Source organism: Drosophila arizonae, chromosome 4, assembly GCF_054131065.1.
Source record: "Drosophila arizonae isolate 15081-1271.41 chromosome 4, UAZ_ARI_1.0, whole genome shotgun sequence".
Taxonomy (NCBI): Eukaryota; Metazoa; Arthropoda; class Insecta; order Diptera; family Drosophilidae; genus Drosophila; species Drosophila arizonae.
Genome location: NC_142924.1, coordinates 27,043,478 through 27,060,085, shown reverse-complemented (window position 1 = coordinate 27,060,085; position 16,608 = coordinate 27,043,478). Strand labels below are relative to the sequence as shown.

The window sequence follows — 16,608 nt, the reverse complement described above, 5'->3', positions numbered from 1 at the left end:
AGCGCATTTGCTTGAGAGCTCGCTATAAGCAATACAATGATATGAGAGATCTTAAAAAAAAAACAAAACTGTGATATATTCCCAAGCTACCACCAAGTTCTAGAAGCTAAATCGCTATTAAGACCCAAGGGAGTACATTGTACTGATATTACAGCCGAAGTTTCCCTACAAGAACTTTTGAATCATACGGCCAGTCGAATCGTTCTTATGCAAGAAGAGATATTTTTCAATTTGGAATACTAAGCTGGAATACTAATACTGCCGTGTTAATACTAAGCTTTGGATTTGATGGATCTATGGGACAAAGCATGTATAAACAAATATACGAAACAAATGACCACTCATTGTTCGTAACGACCGTCATACCGCTCAAACTTATAGACAGCTCTAATACAGTTTTCTGGCTAAATAGAACTCCTCAATCTGTGATATTTTGTGGGCCTTTCAAAATAGATTTCGCTAAAGAAACCAAAGATTACGTTCTAATTGAGAAGGCTAATTTAGACAAACAAATAATGGAACTTTTGCCATTCACTTTCACATTTAGCAAAAAAAAAAAAAAAACAATCACAGTGTCCTATAATATTCATATGACTCTTATAGACGGTAAAGTATTAAATTTTTTAACTGGAACAAAGTCCTGTCAACTTTGTCCAATATGTGGTGCTGGTCCTAAACAGTTTATGAAGGTCAATGATATGAGCTCTTTGAAATTTAAGCCTAATCCTGGGAGTCTCATTTATGGAATGAGTCCTCTGCATGCCTGGATACGAATTTTCGAACTGTTGCTTAAAATTTCGTACAGGATTGGGATAAAAAAAATGGCAAGTAAGGGATCAAGCTGAAAAAAATATAATGATGGAGAAAAAACAGTGTATACAAAAAATGTTTTGGCAAAAAATGGGTATACATGTGGTTAAACCGAAACAAAATGGCAACGGTAACACAAACGATGGCAACACTGCGAGAAGGGCGTTTTCAAATGCAAAATTTTTTGCTTCTATCTTAGAAATCGACTTAGAAATTATAAAATGCCTTCGTACCATTTTAATAGTCATTTCAAGTGAATTTTCTGTTAATACGGTTCGATTTCAAAAGTTTTGTAATAAGGTCTATACTATGTATATGGTAATACTCCCGTGGTATCCAATGCCACCCACCTTACACAAAATGTTGGTACATGGATCGCAAATTATGGAAACATGGTGAAAATGCTTCTGAAGCGAAAAACAAATTGTACAATCGAGATAGAAAATTACATGCTCGTAAAAACTCTCGCGCTAATAACTTGTTAGATGTATTCTTAAGATCAATGGACTCCTCCGATCCACTTATATCTAGTTTAAATCTCAAAAAAAGGTCGGCTCAACATAAAAAACCAATATTATCTAAGGATGTCGTTGCACTTTTAGATGAACCGTTCCTTGGTGATTATATTCATGTTGATCAGTCGGACAGTGATTCTGATTCCGAAACCGAATCAATAAATCTATATTCGTTTGAATTAGAAATAGAAGAAAACTAATTAAGTATTTTACTCCGTTATTTGTATTAAAAATAAAATCAAAGTTTTTTATTTATAGTTTGTATTGCTAAATTTAGAAACAAAAATTTTTTATTAATAACAGTTCAAAATAAAATATTAAAATTTAAGTTGTTGACTATTAATTGCTATAATTATTTTAATCCCAGATTAATTTAAATCACATTACGTATACGCTGCGTGGGCTAGTATGGGAGGTCAAGAGGGCGTGGTCAAATCACACAGTTTTTTTTATTATGCATGCTAATATGGTTATATGAGCTCTGTAACTGCATTCCTTATAGTTAATGACACAAAATCTGGATTTTGGACCATAGTGCAGTGTGGGGAATATTATGAGAATTACATTGTTGAATAGTTTCTTTTGTGGATAGACTATATTCATGAAACTTTCAGAGCGTAATCATCTAAAATTTAAGGAATTAATTAATTATTATTATTATATTTTATTTATATGGAAAAAAAATGAATATATAAGAACCTTGTGGTCGGGTGCAACCGGCTGATAAATGCTCTGTTCACAGTAGCCCTGGTGCAATGTATTTAAATTCAGTTTATATGGACATTCTAATAATAACTAGAAGACTTTTTTTGCCATAAAATAATATAATATATTATTTTATTTATAAATACGGCTATACAGCCGTACTTAAAGAATGTTGCATTAAGATGATCGTTAACACAATTTATTACTTCGTGAACAGAGTAGACAAAAAAAAAATCGACTGCTTCATTTAAAAGCCGTGAAAAATGATTAAAATTCAATACGAAAAATGATTCAAAAAATATATACAGAAAAATATTGTTTTAAATGAATGATTTTTAAGAACTTATGCTAAAAGTATATATCAAAAAGTAACGCCGTCTAAAAAAAAACCTCAGCAAAAAAAAACAAGTAAGAAAATTCTAGTCGAGAATGCTCGACTAGATACTACCCTGAACCCAACAAATAAAAATGCTCATTTAGTATGGCTGAAATTTCAATTTCGATGTATTTAAAAATATAAAAAAAATACCAAACTCATTTAATAAAATATAAACATATTTTGAAACAATTAAAAAAAAAATAACATCAGCTACATCGATCGGGATTCGAACCGCGACTTCTCGATCAAGCGTCATGCAGCTAACACACTAGGCCACCCCACTCCTGCTAGTGGCGCTGGCAAAACTCAAATAGATTCACTGTTGCTGCGCCATCTACCAAAACTAAACGAAACTAACAGCTGATGTGATTCAACGAATGTTTTTGTTGTAGCTGCTGCACGTGCGTTTGTTAATTGGCCAAATATTTGATTATTTCTTATAAATTTTTGACTGAACGCAATTTAATGAAACTTTCAGCATATGATCTACATATTATATTGAATATTTGAGAAATTAAAAAAAAAAAGAAAATCATTCACAATTAGCTGTAGTGGCATCTGATTTGAACTTGAATGTTTTTACTCGATAAAAATATAACGGGATGATTTATCGAATTTTAAAAGCAAACTCGACGTCCGCGCTGTATAAACGGTCATTAGAAAAAAAAAATTCAAGTCTCTAGCTCTTATATCTTCGGAAATCGACGCGTTCAAACATACGGACAGACGGACAGGGCCAAATCAACTCAGCTCGTCACCCTGATCAAGAATATATATACTTTGTGGGGTTTGCCACGCCTCCTTCTGCCTGTTACATACATTTCAACAAAACCATTATACCCTGATTTCCCATTGAAAATGGGTTCAGGGTATAAAAATGTACGAAGTCATTTGCAATTCCACTTTTGTAAGCTTCAAATTGCAATAGGAAAATAACTACTCAAATTCTTTAATGTGAATAAATTTTAATACTTCCTAAATTGGAATTGGATTCAATATTACATATCAAAAATAAATATAATGTATAAATATATTTAAAGCCCAAAACCAAAAAAGTAGAAGCAATGTTATCTCAATTACAAATAACTCACCTAGGTATTTTATATACAATTTAGCTTAAAGCGCTAAAATTGCAACTCAACATTTGCATATAGAACAGAGAATGTTTAAAAAACTCAATCCTTAAAGCCTTGTGATAAGCTTCACAAAAATTTAAAAATAAATCCTTTGCAAAGATATTTGTCTACTTTATTATTTCTGTAGATTAAAGAGTTATCATTTTCAATAATTTAGAAAAAGTAAGCAAGCTTTAGTCAAGACTGCTCGATTACGAGATCCCCTAAACTCTTCGAGCAACTGGTATTTCAATAACTATTCGCTTCTTTTCTGCTTATAAAAGAAACTCAGACACAGTGCTCCCTATGGGAACTTAATTGTTTAATAACTTTTATTGTCGATGATCTATCGATGGTCTAAATGAATTTGCTAATGCACATTTCTATAGCTATCAATGTTTTGAGAAAAACTTGATATGCGCACGATATACACGGACCCTGACCAGAGAACATTTAACCAAATAACCAATAAGTATTTGCTCGGCTCTACAATTTTAGGGCTACTGGCTACGAAAATATACGGAAGCACAATCATTTCGCTTCATGCGCTCGACCGAGATGGTCAAATGTTGAAAATAAGATGCCTCTATGCTCAATTATCTCTTGCTCTCTCTCTTTCTCTGCTCTCTCAAATATGTATATGTATGTATGCATGTGAGCACAATCAGCAGCTCACAAAAATTGAAATTTCTTTGAGCAAGAACCCATGTCTTCCCTTCTATATGAAGAGTATACCGAACTCTTCAAAGCGTTTGCTATGATCGTGCTAAAAGTTGGCGTTTTCGTTATTATTTGTGAGAAGGGTGTGAAAGCGTTGGTGCGCATAAAGAAAATGTTTTCGCGACGAGCGTGCACACGCACACTACAGACCCTGATTTTATGTCAATGCCTCTCTGAATGAATGTTTAAAAAAAAAAAAATGCAGTACCTGATTAATCCCAGTGGGCAAAATAGGATTTTCGATTTTCGATCCCCTACACCTGTGAATATATGTAAATACATATACAGTTAAAATTTACCTTTTTAAAAATAAGCATACTTTCATACACATACTGGTTAAATGAACCCATTTAAATGGGTGCATCTTTATATGTCATAAAAATCATGCAAGTAAAAACTACCTATAAAATGTATTGGGCAGTGCACTTGTCACTTTAGTTAATCAGGTACTTAAATATAAACACGATTCTGAAATTCGAACCGAAAATCGTTCTCACAAACAATTCTAAGTTGTGGTAGGCACACGCCAATGTTCATGTCCCATGCATACAAACAAACACATACACATACGCACATGTAAAGGCACATAGGCAGAAATGATTTTGAATCTACATTAAAAATTTGGTACCACTATCTTTAAAGATGTAGGCGATATAAATTTCTTACTGGTGTTCGATAATGTTTTTAATCGATAACAAAATAACAGAGCAAGTTATCGATATTTGAAGCAAAACTTGATATGCGCGTGCTATACAAAGACCTAGGAAAACAAATTCCAAGTTTTTAGCTTGTATATCTTCTGAGATCGACGCGTTCAAACATACGGACAGGCGGACAGGGCTATACCGACTCAGCTCGTCGTCCTGATTAAGAGTATATACACTCCTTCTGCGTGTTACTTACATTGCAACAAAACCAAGGTATAACCCTGAATTCCCATTTTCAATGAGCTCAGGGTATAACAAGTAAGAAAACTCTAGTCGAGAGTGCTCAACTTGATACTACCCTGATCCAAACTAATAAAAATACCCATTTAATATGGCTAAAACTTCAATTTCGATGTAATTAAAAATATAAATGAATACAACACTCATATAATAAAATATAAAAATATTTTGAAACAATTAAAACAAGTAAGCACGTTGCAGTCGGGCGATACCGATTGCAGAATACTCAATCACAGCCCAAACGCTGTGTATAGTGCAATTTTGAAGTCCAGTGCGCAACAAAAAACAGAGCATGATCCCATTAAAATTGGAAAATCAGCGATAGATATTGCTATCATCATTGCATCATTGCCGCTAGGATCTTCAAATTACATATATAATTTATACAATTTTTATTTTTATTATATATTACCCATATATTTGATATCGGCTTCAAGCTAAAAGCAGATCAGCGCGATTTTCCTATACATGTGCACACACTCAAAGTCTTTTCTATGCGAACAGACAGAAGCGCGCCTTTGCGCACATTCTTAGAACTTCGAGTGATTTCTGCACTTTCTGCCGTTACTGTAGTTTTTCAGATGACGCTCTAATTAATCTATTCTATTTTAGCAACTGGCTGGTCAAGAAAAGCAGTGTATATATGTATATATGTAAGTCTGCACGCATAGCATCAAGCATTCCAGCCTCATTTGTATTCGGGTATGTATGTACACATAAATGCGTACTTTAGCATATTCTAAGATCTCGTTGCGATTGATCTGTCATTGCATTATTTTTAAATTTCCAGACGCTACACTGGCTTTTTTTTTCTATATGGCGTAATGTTATAACGTGATTTCGTTTTAATTACTGTTGTTTGAAACGACGCGGTGGAGCTGTAGGCAGAAGCGCCGGCGATCTTTTTATACCCTGAACCCATTTTCAATGGGAAATCAGGGTATAATGGTTTTGTTGAAATGTATGTAACAGGGAGAAGGAGGCGTGGCAGACCCCACAAAGTATATATATTCTTGATCAGGGCGAAGAGCTGAGTTGATTTGGCCCTGTCCGTCTGTCTGTCCGTCTGTCCGTCTGTCCGTCCGTCCGTCTGTCCGTCTGTCCGTATGTATGAACGCGTCGATTTCAGAAGATATAAGAGCTAGAGACTTCAAATTTTTTTAAAAATGTCCGTAATATCAAGTTTATCATTAAAAATCGATAACTAATCCCGATCTTTTTTTATCGATAAAAAACCTTATCGAAACCCAGTTATAAAATTATATCTTCTTTACCTTTATAGCTAGAGTCTCCAAATTTTTATACCCTGAACCCATTTTCAATGGGAAATCAGGGTATAATGGTTTTGTTGAAATGTATGTAACAGGGAGAAGGAGGCGTGGCAGACCCCACAAAGTATATATATTCTTGATCAGGGTGACGAGCTGAGTTGATTTGGCCCTGTCCGTCTGTCTGTCCGTCTGTCCGTCTGTCCGTATGTATGAACGCGTCGATTTCCGAAGATATAAGAGCTAGAGACTTCAAATTTTTTTTAAAATGTCCGTAATTACAGCGCGCATATCAAGTTTATCATTAAAATTCGATAACTCATCCCGATCTTTTTTTATCGATAAAAAACCTTATCGAAAACCAGTTATAAAATTATATCTTCTACACCTTTATTGCTAGAGTCTCCAAATTTTTAATGTATGCTTACATGCAATTTATACAATTTCGGTTTTTGTTAAAATTTACCCCCCACCCTTAAATTCACCCCCTCACCCTCACTTTTGTAAAAAGCGTATTTCAAATACTAGACACTTGTGCTTTGGCAATTACATGCATATCCATGTTATAATCATAATCTGAAAGTTTCATGAAGATCGTACGTCCATAAAAAAAGTTATTAAGCAATTAAGTTCTCATAGTAAGCGCACACTGCAGCCCATGCGTGTTTATGCGTGGGTGCTTGTGTGTGTATGTGTTTGTGTATGTGTGTGTATGTGTTTGTGTATGTGTGTGTATGTGTTTGTGTATGTGTGTGCGTACGTGCCTGTGTGTGTGTGTGTGTGTGCGTGTTTCTTGTGTAAGCTGAAAGACGCGAAAAATTATTGAAATATCTATTGCTCCAAGGGTTCAGGGGATCTCGTAGTCGAGCAGTCTCGACTAGAGCTTTTTTACTTGTTAATGTATGCTTATATGCAATTTATACAATTTCTCGACTAGAGCTTTCTTACTTGTTCTTAGTTATTTTGGCAAATATGCTATTCGGCTTGGGTGCGAGTTCAAATCCCACGGAAAACTCTTTTTTGTAAATTGCAAATTTTGGCTGACGCATATAAATGCGTCGGGCACTATAAATGCCGATTGCCACGCCTCTAGTAGCCGTAGACTCCTCATTTTGGCCAGTTCTTAGAACGAGCACAATTTGAATTCTTACGCTCAAAAAATGTGAAAATTACAGGGTATTTTTCGATTTGCCGCGCCCCTAAAGAGGCGTTACAATTATTTTTGGGGCATCGATAGAGGAGGCTACCAGTAACTCAACTTTCCAAATTTGAAGCTTTTAGCTCTTAAACTGTAGGAGATATAAACTTCTTCGGTTTGCCACGCCCCTTATGGGCCGACATATATCTACCATGGCTTGGGTGGTCAACCAGCGTATATGTACCAAATTTCAGCTCTCTAGCATCAATAGTGCCTAATATAGAGCAGAATTGGAAAAAATCACTATATCTTCAGGTCCGATTTGCCACGCCCCTAGTAGGCGTAGATATAAAATTATTTCAGCCAGCCTTATCGAATCGAAACATCAGCCCACCTGCAAAATTTCAGCATTCTAGACTTACTACTTTAGGGGATAATGGGCAGAGATATATCCGTCATAGCTCGTGATCTTGGGTGGTTGACGCGGACCTACATACCAAATTTCAGCTTTCTAGCTTTTCAAATAACATGATTTCTGGCATATCGGAAAATACTTTTTTCGATTTGCCGCGCCCCTAGTGGACGGATCGGGAAAATTTTAACACTTTATAAATCGGCGATATACACGAATATGTGTTCCAAAGACTGCGTTCATACGGACAGACGGACGGACAGCAAGGCGGACATTGCGCAAAACCAATATACTCATTTCACTTTCGTCAATGAGTATAAAAATTACCATCGGTTGCGCGGCCGGGACTGGCACTCAAGATTTCTCGTTCGGGCGTCACGCCTCTACTCACTACGTCACCTCACTTTTCAGAGTTTCGTTGGCAAAACTGAAATAGATTCACTGCTGCAGCGCCATCTAGCAATACTAATCCAAACTAACTACTGATGTGATTCTAAGAATCTGCTAGAATAACCAAACTAAGACAAACGCACATTTAGTATGGTTTAAATTTCAATTCCGGTGTATTTAAAAATATGAATTAAATGGAAAAAAAACTCATTTAATTAAATATATAAATATTCTGAAACAATTAAAAAAAAATTAACATCAGTTACGCCGCTCGGGGCTCGAATCCGCGACTTCTCGATCGAGCGCCACGCCACTACTCACTACGCCACCTCACTTTTGGACGCTGCGCCGGCAAAACTGAAATACCGCGACTTCTCGATCGAGCGTCATGCAGCTAACACACTAGGCCACCTCACTCCTGCTAGTGGCGCTGGCAAAACTCAAATAGATTCACTGCTGCAGCGCCACCTATCAGAACTAAATAAAACTAACAGCTGATGTGATTCAAAGAATGTTCCAGAAGAAGCTTGAATGAATGTGTGCACACGTATACGATACTGTTTTAACTGCTGCACGTCGTTTGTTAATTGTCCAAATATTTTATTATTTTACTGAAATGAGTATATTGGTTTTGTGCAATGTCCGCCTGTCCGTCTGTCCGTATCAACCACCCAATATCACAAGCTATGGCGGATATATCTCCGCCAATTGGGGTCGTGGCAAATCGGGTACAACTGTATCTCCTAAAGTTGTTAATCTAGAATGCTGAAACTTTGCACGTGGGCTGATGTTTCGATTCTATAAAGATCGTTGAAAAAACTACACTTGCTCGCAGAACTCTGCGTACACTGGCAAACAAACCCCTATTTCTAAGTTTACATGTATATAGTATTTAATATGGAAGACTTACGGCAATACTTCTTTTTGTATAACAATTTTCATGTATTTATTAACATAATTATGTTTTCATTTTATTAATAAAACTAAACCTAACAAGTAAGAAAGCTCTAGTCGAGACTACTCGACTACGAGATCCCCTGAACCCTTGGAGTAATAGCTATTTCAATAATTTTTCGCGTCTTTTAGCTTACACAAGAAACACGCACACACACACACACACAGGCATACAGACACACATACACACACACACACACGCATACACACACAACCGCATACGCACACACACATACACACACACATACACAAACACATACACACACAAGCACCCATGCATAAACACGCATGGGCTCAGTGTGCGCTTACTATGAGAACTTAATTGCTTAATAACTTTTTTTGTGGACGTACGATCTTCATGAAACTTTCAGATTATAATAATGGATATGCATGTAATTGCCAAAGCACAAGTCTCTAGTATTTGAAATACGCTTTTTACAAAAGTGAGGGTGAGGGGGTGAATTTAAGGGTGGGGGGGTGAATTTTAACAAAAACCGAAATTGTATAAATTGCATACATTAAAAATTTGGAGACTCTAGCAATAAAGGTGTAGAAGATATAATTTTATAACTGGTTTTCGATAAGGTTTTTTATCGATAAAAAAAGATCGGGATGAGTTATCGAATTTTAATGATAAACTTGATATGCGCGCTGTAATTACGGACATTTTAAAAAAAATTTGAAGTCTCTAGCTCTTATATCTTCGGAAATCGACGCGTTCATACATACGGACAGACGGACAGGGCCAAATCAACTCAGCTCGTCACCCTGATCAAGAATATATATACTTTGTGGGGTCTGCCACGCCTCCTTCTGCCTGTTACATACATTTCAACAAAACCATTATACCCTGATTTCCCATTGAAAATTGGTTCAGGGTATAAAAATGACACCTCAAAAGTCTGCGTACATTTTAAGTTTGCTGCGAACAGCGCTGGAATTTGTTAGTTGTTAGTATCTTGTAGGATACCCTTTTTGTTTTAACACCTCAGCCAGACGGCGAGGCATTGACTCAACCAGCTTTTTAGTGTCCTCTGCAGGTATTTTGCCCCATTCTTCCATCATGACCTCCTTCAGCATGTTCTTAGACCTTATGGTGTGCTGCCGAATCCTACGCTCGAGTAAGTCCCATAGATGTTCAATAGGATTGAGGTCTGGGGACTGGGGAGGCGTTCGGAGTTGGCTTTTTACATTGTAAAGTAGCCAGAGCTTTACATTGTGGGCTGTATGCTTCGGATCATTGTCCTTTTGGAAGCAAAACTCGCCCTCCAGGTGCAATTTTTGGGCACTCTGATGCAGATTCTCACTAAGAACTTTTATATAATCCTTATGGTCCATTGTTGATTCTATAAAAGAGAGATTTCCCACGCCACTAGCCGCCATACATCCCCACACCATTACACCACCTCCACCATGCCTTACTGTAGGCAATAAATTTTCCTTATCCATGGCTGTTCCGCTTTTTCTCCATACTATTTTCTTTCCTTTTATGCCAAATAGGCAAAACTTGCTCTCATCTGAGAAAATTACCCTTTTCCAGAAGCTAGAAGGCTTGGAAATGTGCTCATTGGCGAAGTCCATACGCTTTTTCCTGTTCACCTCTGATACATGTGGCTTCCTACGTGCAACGCGGCCATGATAGCCCGCTTTTTTCCAAGTGCGTCGAACGGTTTCCTCAGAAACACTTTTGGAGAAACGTTCTGCAACTTCCAGACGTCCTTGGTGAGCAGATATCATTGGATTTTGAGGTACCAATTGGACAATACGTTTTTTCTCTCGTTCCGTGAGCAAGGTTGGGCGGCCTGAACGAGGCTTTGATAATATAGAGCCCGATGAGACATAATTGTCGTAGACTCTTTGGCACGAAGAATGAGTTCTGCCTACCAATAGACCAATTTCTCGGTAGGATTTGCCTTCTAATCTATATTTTAATATAAGCTTACGAACTTCTACCGATATTTCTTTTCCTTTTTGCTCAATGATGAAACGCGTGCCAAATTTCTTTTCAAAGTGATAGCAAATTACGCAAATCAGCGAAGAGGAATTAAAGAAACATTTAACCCTCTAACGCTCATAAGTGTCTTGAGACACTTATTTTATTTTTAAATTTAAAAAAAAAAGGGAGCTTTTTTGTCTTTCAAATATTGCTTGATCGTTAATAAAACATTCAAATTTACTGAGAAAAAAGCTTTAAAAGCTCTCCAGTGCTTTAAACGGTACTTTTTATTTTCATAAACACAAAACATATGTTTTTTCGCGCGTGTAAATTGATCTGCTGCATGTGCTGTTGTGCAACAATTATTTTACAAAATCTGTGAAAGCAATCCATTTAAAATAATTTTTTATTGGAAGGTATGTTTATTTACAATTAAAACTAGTTTACAAAAATAAAAATAAATAAAAAATGTGCGTTGTAGCTTAAAAACAGTGATAAGTGTCTTGAGACACTTTTGGGGCTGCAAGCAACTTTTTTTACCAGCAGCTATTTCACAACTGCTTGCAATTTTGTGTGTACACTTATTCATTATATGGATTGTTTTACTAGAAACTGACATATTAACCATATAAAGATGGCAAACCGGGTACGATTCAAATTATCCGATTTAACTGATGAACAGTTGTTGGAATTGTTTGAGAATGTCCCTTCCGATGCAGAGTTATCCGAGTCAAGTGACGACGAGGAAGATGACTTAAATGTGGCAGAAACTCTAATAGCTGCTGTGGAGGATATTAGCACAATATCATTTGCTTGTAATGATGAAGAGAATGTGCCTGATAATGGTCAGTCTGAGCCTATTAGGAAATCCCTGAAAAGACAACGATCGCCACTACCAACTATTAAAGGTATAACATGCGTGGCTTTGCCATCTTCTGGTGGCTTTACTGGTGCTGGTAAGACAACAACATTGCGATATATTATTTTATATTATGTGATTAGTTAATTAATGTCTTTTAGGTATTGAATCAATAGCAAAGGAGCCGAGCAAAATTTTGTGGCGACAGCAATTTATGCAATTGCATGTAAACAATGTTGCTTTTCAAGGCGACTCTTCATTGCCGGCTGAAATAATGAATCTCAAAACTCCTTCAGAGATATTTCGCTATTTTTTTGATGCCAAAATCATGGATATGATAGTGGAAGAAACCATGCGCGCAGCTTTAGTGGAGAACATATCAACAAGATTCCAAATGAACATTGAAGATGTTCATCATTATATAGGAATTTTGATATATATGTCAATATATCGCTACCCGAGTATGAGAAGCTACTGGGGAAGAAATGCCTTTTTACCCATTGCATCCAGTATGAACCGCACAAAATTTGAGACAATTAAACAGCACCTGTCATTACGTGATGAAAGCCAGCGGATCAAAAAGGGACAACCAGGCTACGATCCATTATTTCGCACTAGAAGACTTGTCGATTATCTTAATACAAGATTTGACTCAGTGCCAAAGCAACCACGCCTCTGTGTTGACGAACAAATGTGTAGCACAAAGATGAAACATCACTTACGACAATATATGCCCAATAAGCCATACAAATGGGGTATTAAGCTGTTCGTTTTGTGTGATTCATATGGCTATGCATACCGATTCGAAATTTATAGTGGAGCAGGCGATAACATTGTCTTACCTGGTCACCCAGATCTTGGTGCTTCGGCCAACATAGTAGTACGTTTGACCAAAACAGTACAAAGCTTTAAGCACCACATCGTCTACTTTGATAATTTTTATACCTCTTTGCCTCTAATGGTATATTTGCGAGCAAAGGGTATTTATAGCCTTGGCACAGTACGTGCGAATCGAATCCCCAATTGCAAGCTACCTGACGATACAATCATTAACAAAAAGCCGAGAGGGTTTTCGACTGAGTTCGTAGGCACGTCATACGGGGTAGAAGTCAGTAATGTACTTTGGAAGGATAACAAGGCCGTTCGCTTATTGTCAACTTACGTAGGTGTTAAACCGTTTGCTACGGAAAGTTTAAGTGAAAGAACACTTAAGATTGACCGTTATGACAGGAAGAAAAAGCAACATATTGAAATTGACTGTCCGCAAATAATTCGGGAATATAACTCACATATGGGCGGCGTTGATCTTATGGATGGACTTATGGGCCGTTATCACATCAAAGCTAAAACCAAAGATGCTGCTACTCGAATTTTTTATCATTGTATTGATATGGCAGCAACAAATGCTTATATTCTTTATAGGCGAATTCAAAAACAAAACGCAATCAGTGACAAATTGATGGAACTTCCCGATTTTCGCGAGTTAATCGCTGAAGGATTGGTGGCTTTTAGAAATAAAGCCCACGCAGGTCGTCCAGTCAGTACCGTATCTCTACAAGACCAGATGCAGTCACCATCTTTGCGAACAGATCGGTCACCTTTTTCACAATCCCCACGGGCCCGACCATCACAGCTTGAGCTTAAACTTGGAAAAAAAAACTTTACACCCAATAGCGGAATTACGTTTTGACCAAGTCAACCACTTCCCAAATTGGTTGGATCGGGACAATAAGAGACGGTGCAAGCTCTGTAAATCATCACAAACGCAATGCATTTGTGAAAAATGTAATTTACATCTATGCTGCACATCAACAAAAAATTGTTTTAAAACATATCATATGAATAATAAAAATTAACATTTCTATTAAATACGTTTTTTTTTTACTCTTAGATGCCCAAGAGTGTCTTGAGACACTTATTACCTTTTTTGCACCTGACGGCTAAACAAAAACTTCTATATTTTTTCTGAGTTCATTTTTGAGTTTAGAAGCCTAAATTTACTTAAGAAAAAATTGTTCCAATTATTTTCCTCCAATAGTTAAGAAAACAGCATTAGAGGGTTAAAAACTAACGGTGATCGTGAATTCCAGCGCTGTACGTAGCAAACTTAAAATGTACGCAGACTTTTGAGGTGTCATTTTTTGGTAATGTGTTTTGTTTATAATTTTTTTTAATATTAGGATTAGTTTTAATAATAAAATGAAAACATAATTATGTTAATAAATTCATGAAAATTGTTATACAAAAAGAAGTATTGCCGTAAGTCTTCTATATTAAATACTATATACATGTAAACTTAGAAATAGGGGTTTGTTTGGCAGTGTACGCAGAGTTCTGCGAGCAAGTGTATATATCTGCGCCCAATAGGTGCGTGGCAAATCGGACCTGAAGATATAGTGATTTGGGTTACCGGTTGCTCGTTTTAAGAACTGGCCAAAAATGAGGAGTCTAGGGGCGTGGCAATCGACATTTTTAGTGAGCCATCTATTTATGTATCTGTACATATAAATAAGATTAATAGATATTCATAATACGGAAAGTAACACTTTTAAATGAGAAATAGCATGTTTGTCAAAAAAGCTAAAACAACAACAATAATCAATAAAATCACAATCGATATCATATTATTATTATGACGCCATATAGCAAAGAAAAGCCAGTGTAGCGGCTGGAAATTCAAAAACAATGCAAAGACAAATCAATCGCAACTGAGATTCTTAGAATACGCTAGAGTACTCATTTATGTGTGCATACATACACTCAAATGAGACAAATGAGCGCGTGTATAAGGCTGGAATGATTGATGCTATGCGTGCAGACTTACATATGTATATATACATATATACATAAATATGTATTTGAGGGCTATTTAAGAAGAAACAAATTTAAACTTATAAAATTATTCGACTAAGTAAAAGAAAAGTATTAAGTACCATTCATTCAAGCTCGCACCTTCCCAATAAAATATATATTTTATAAACAACTAAATATGTATGAAAAAAAAAAAAAAAAATAACATTGAAGAGGTTTTTAACCTCCCCTACACTTACATAACTTGATCAGCTTGTAGATAAAATAGAATAACTTAATAACAGAGCGTCATCTGAAAAGCTACAGTAACGGCTAGAAAATACAGAAATCACTCGATGTTCCAAGAATGTGCGAAAAGGCTCGCTTCTGTCTGTACGCATAGAATAGACTTTGAGTGTGTGCACATGTATAGGAAAATCGAGCTGATCTGCAGCTAGTTTGAATATCCAATACATGGATATAAATATATAATACAAATCAAAACTGTATAAATAGCTATCGTTGATTTTCCAATTTTAATGGGATCATGCCCTGTTTTTTGTTGCGCACTGGACTTGAAAATTGAACTATATACTCTGGTTGACAGCGCTTGGCCTGTGAATGAGTATACTGCTATCGGTACCGCCCGACTGCAACGTTCTTACTAGTTTTTTATTATTTTCAGCATATGATATTGAATAGTTGACAAATTAAAAAAAAAAAAAAAAAAAACATGTAAGAAAGCTCTAGTCGAGACTGCTCGACTACGAGATCCCCTGAAACCTTCGAGCAATAGCTATTTCAATCCTTTTTCGCACACACACACACAAACACACACACGCATACACACACATACATGCATACTAGTACCCACGCCTAAACACGCATTGGCTGCAGTGAAATTTTAACCATACCAAATGTGCGTTTGTCTTAGTTTGGTTATTCTAGCAGATTCTTAGAATCACATCAGTAGTTAGTTTGGATTAGTATTGCTAGATGGCGCTGCAGCAGTGAATCTATTTCAGTTTTGCCAACGAAACTCTGAAAAGTGAGGTGACGTAGTGAGTAGAGGCGTGACGCCCGAACGAGAAATCTTGAGTGCCAGTCCCGTCCGGGCAACCGATGGTAATTTTTATACTCATTGACGAAAGTGAAATGAGTATATTGGTTTTGCGCAATGTCCGCCTTGCTGTCCGTCCGTCTGTCCGTATGAACGCAGTCTTTGGAACACATATTCGTGTATATCGCCGATTTATAAAGTGTTAAAATTTTCCCGATCCGTCCACTAGGGGCGCGGCAAATCGAAAAAAGTATTTTCCGATATGCCAGAAATCATGTTATTTGAAAAGCTAGAAAGCTGAAATTTGGTATGTAGGTCCGCGTCTACCACCCAAGATCACGAGCTATGACGGATATATCTCTGCCCATTATCCCCTAAAGTAGTAAGTCTAGAATGCTGAAATTTTGCAGGTGGGCTGATGTTTCGATTCAATAAGGATGGCTGAAATCTACGCCTACTAGGGGCGTGGCAAATCGGACCTGAAGATATAGAGATTTTTGCAATTCTGCTCTATATTGGGCACTACTGATGCTAGAGACCTCTGCTCTATATTAGGCACTATTGATGCTAGAGACCTGAAATTTGGTACATATACGCTGGTTGACCACCC

The 16,608-nt window shown here is 36.6% G+C and overlaps 1 long non-coding RNA gene across 1 annotated transcript; it reads left to right on the top strand.

Annotated features, from left to right (window-relative positions):
* The first annotated feature begins 9,835 nt into the window (after positions 1-9,835).
* LOC149269516 (uncharacterized) lies at positions 9,836-14,017 on the top strand. The gene is made up of 2 exons (XR_016269615.1): positions 9,836-12,245; positions 12,310-14,017. It is a non-coding gene; the product is annotated as an uncharacterized LOC149269516 (long non-coding RNA).
* The last annotated feature ends 2,591 nt before the right edge of the window (positions 14,018-16,608 follow it).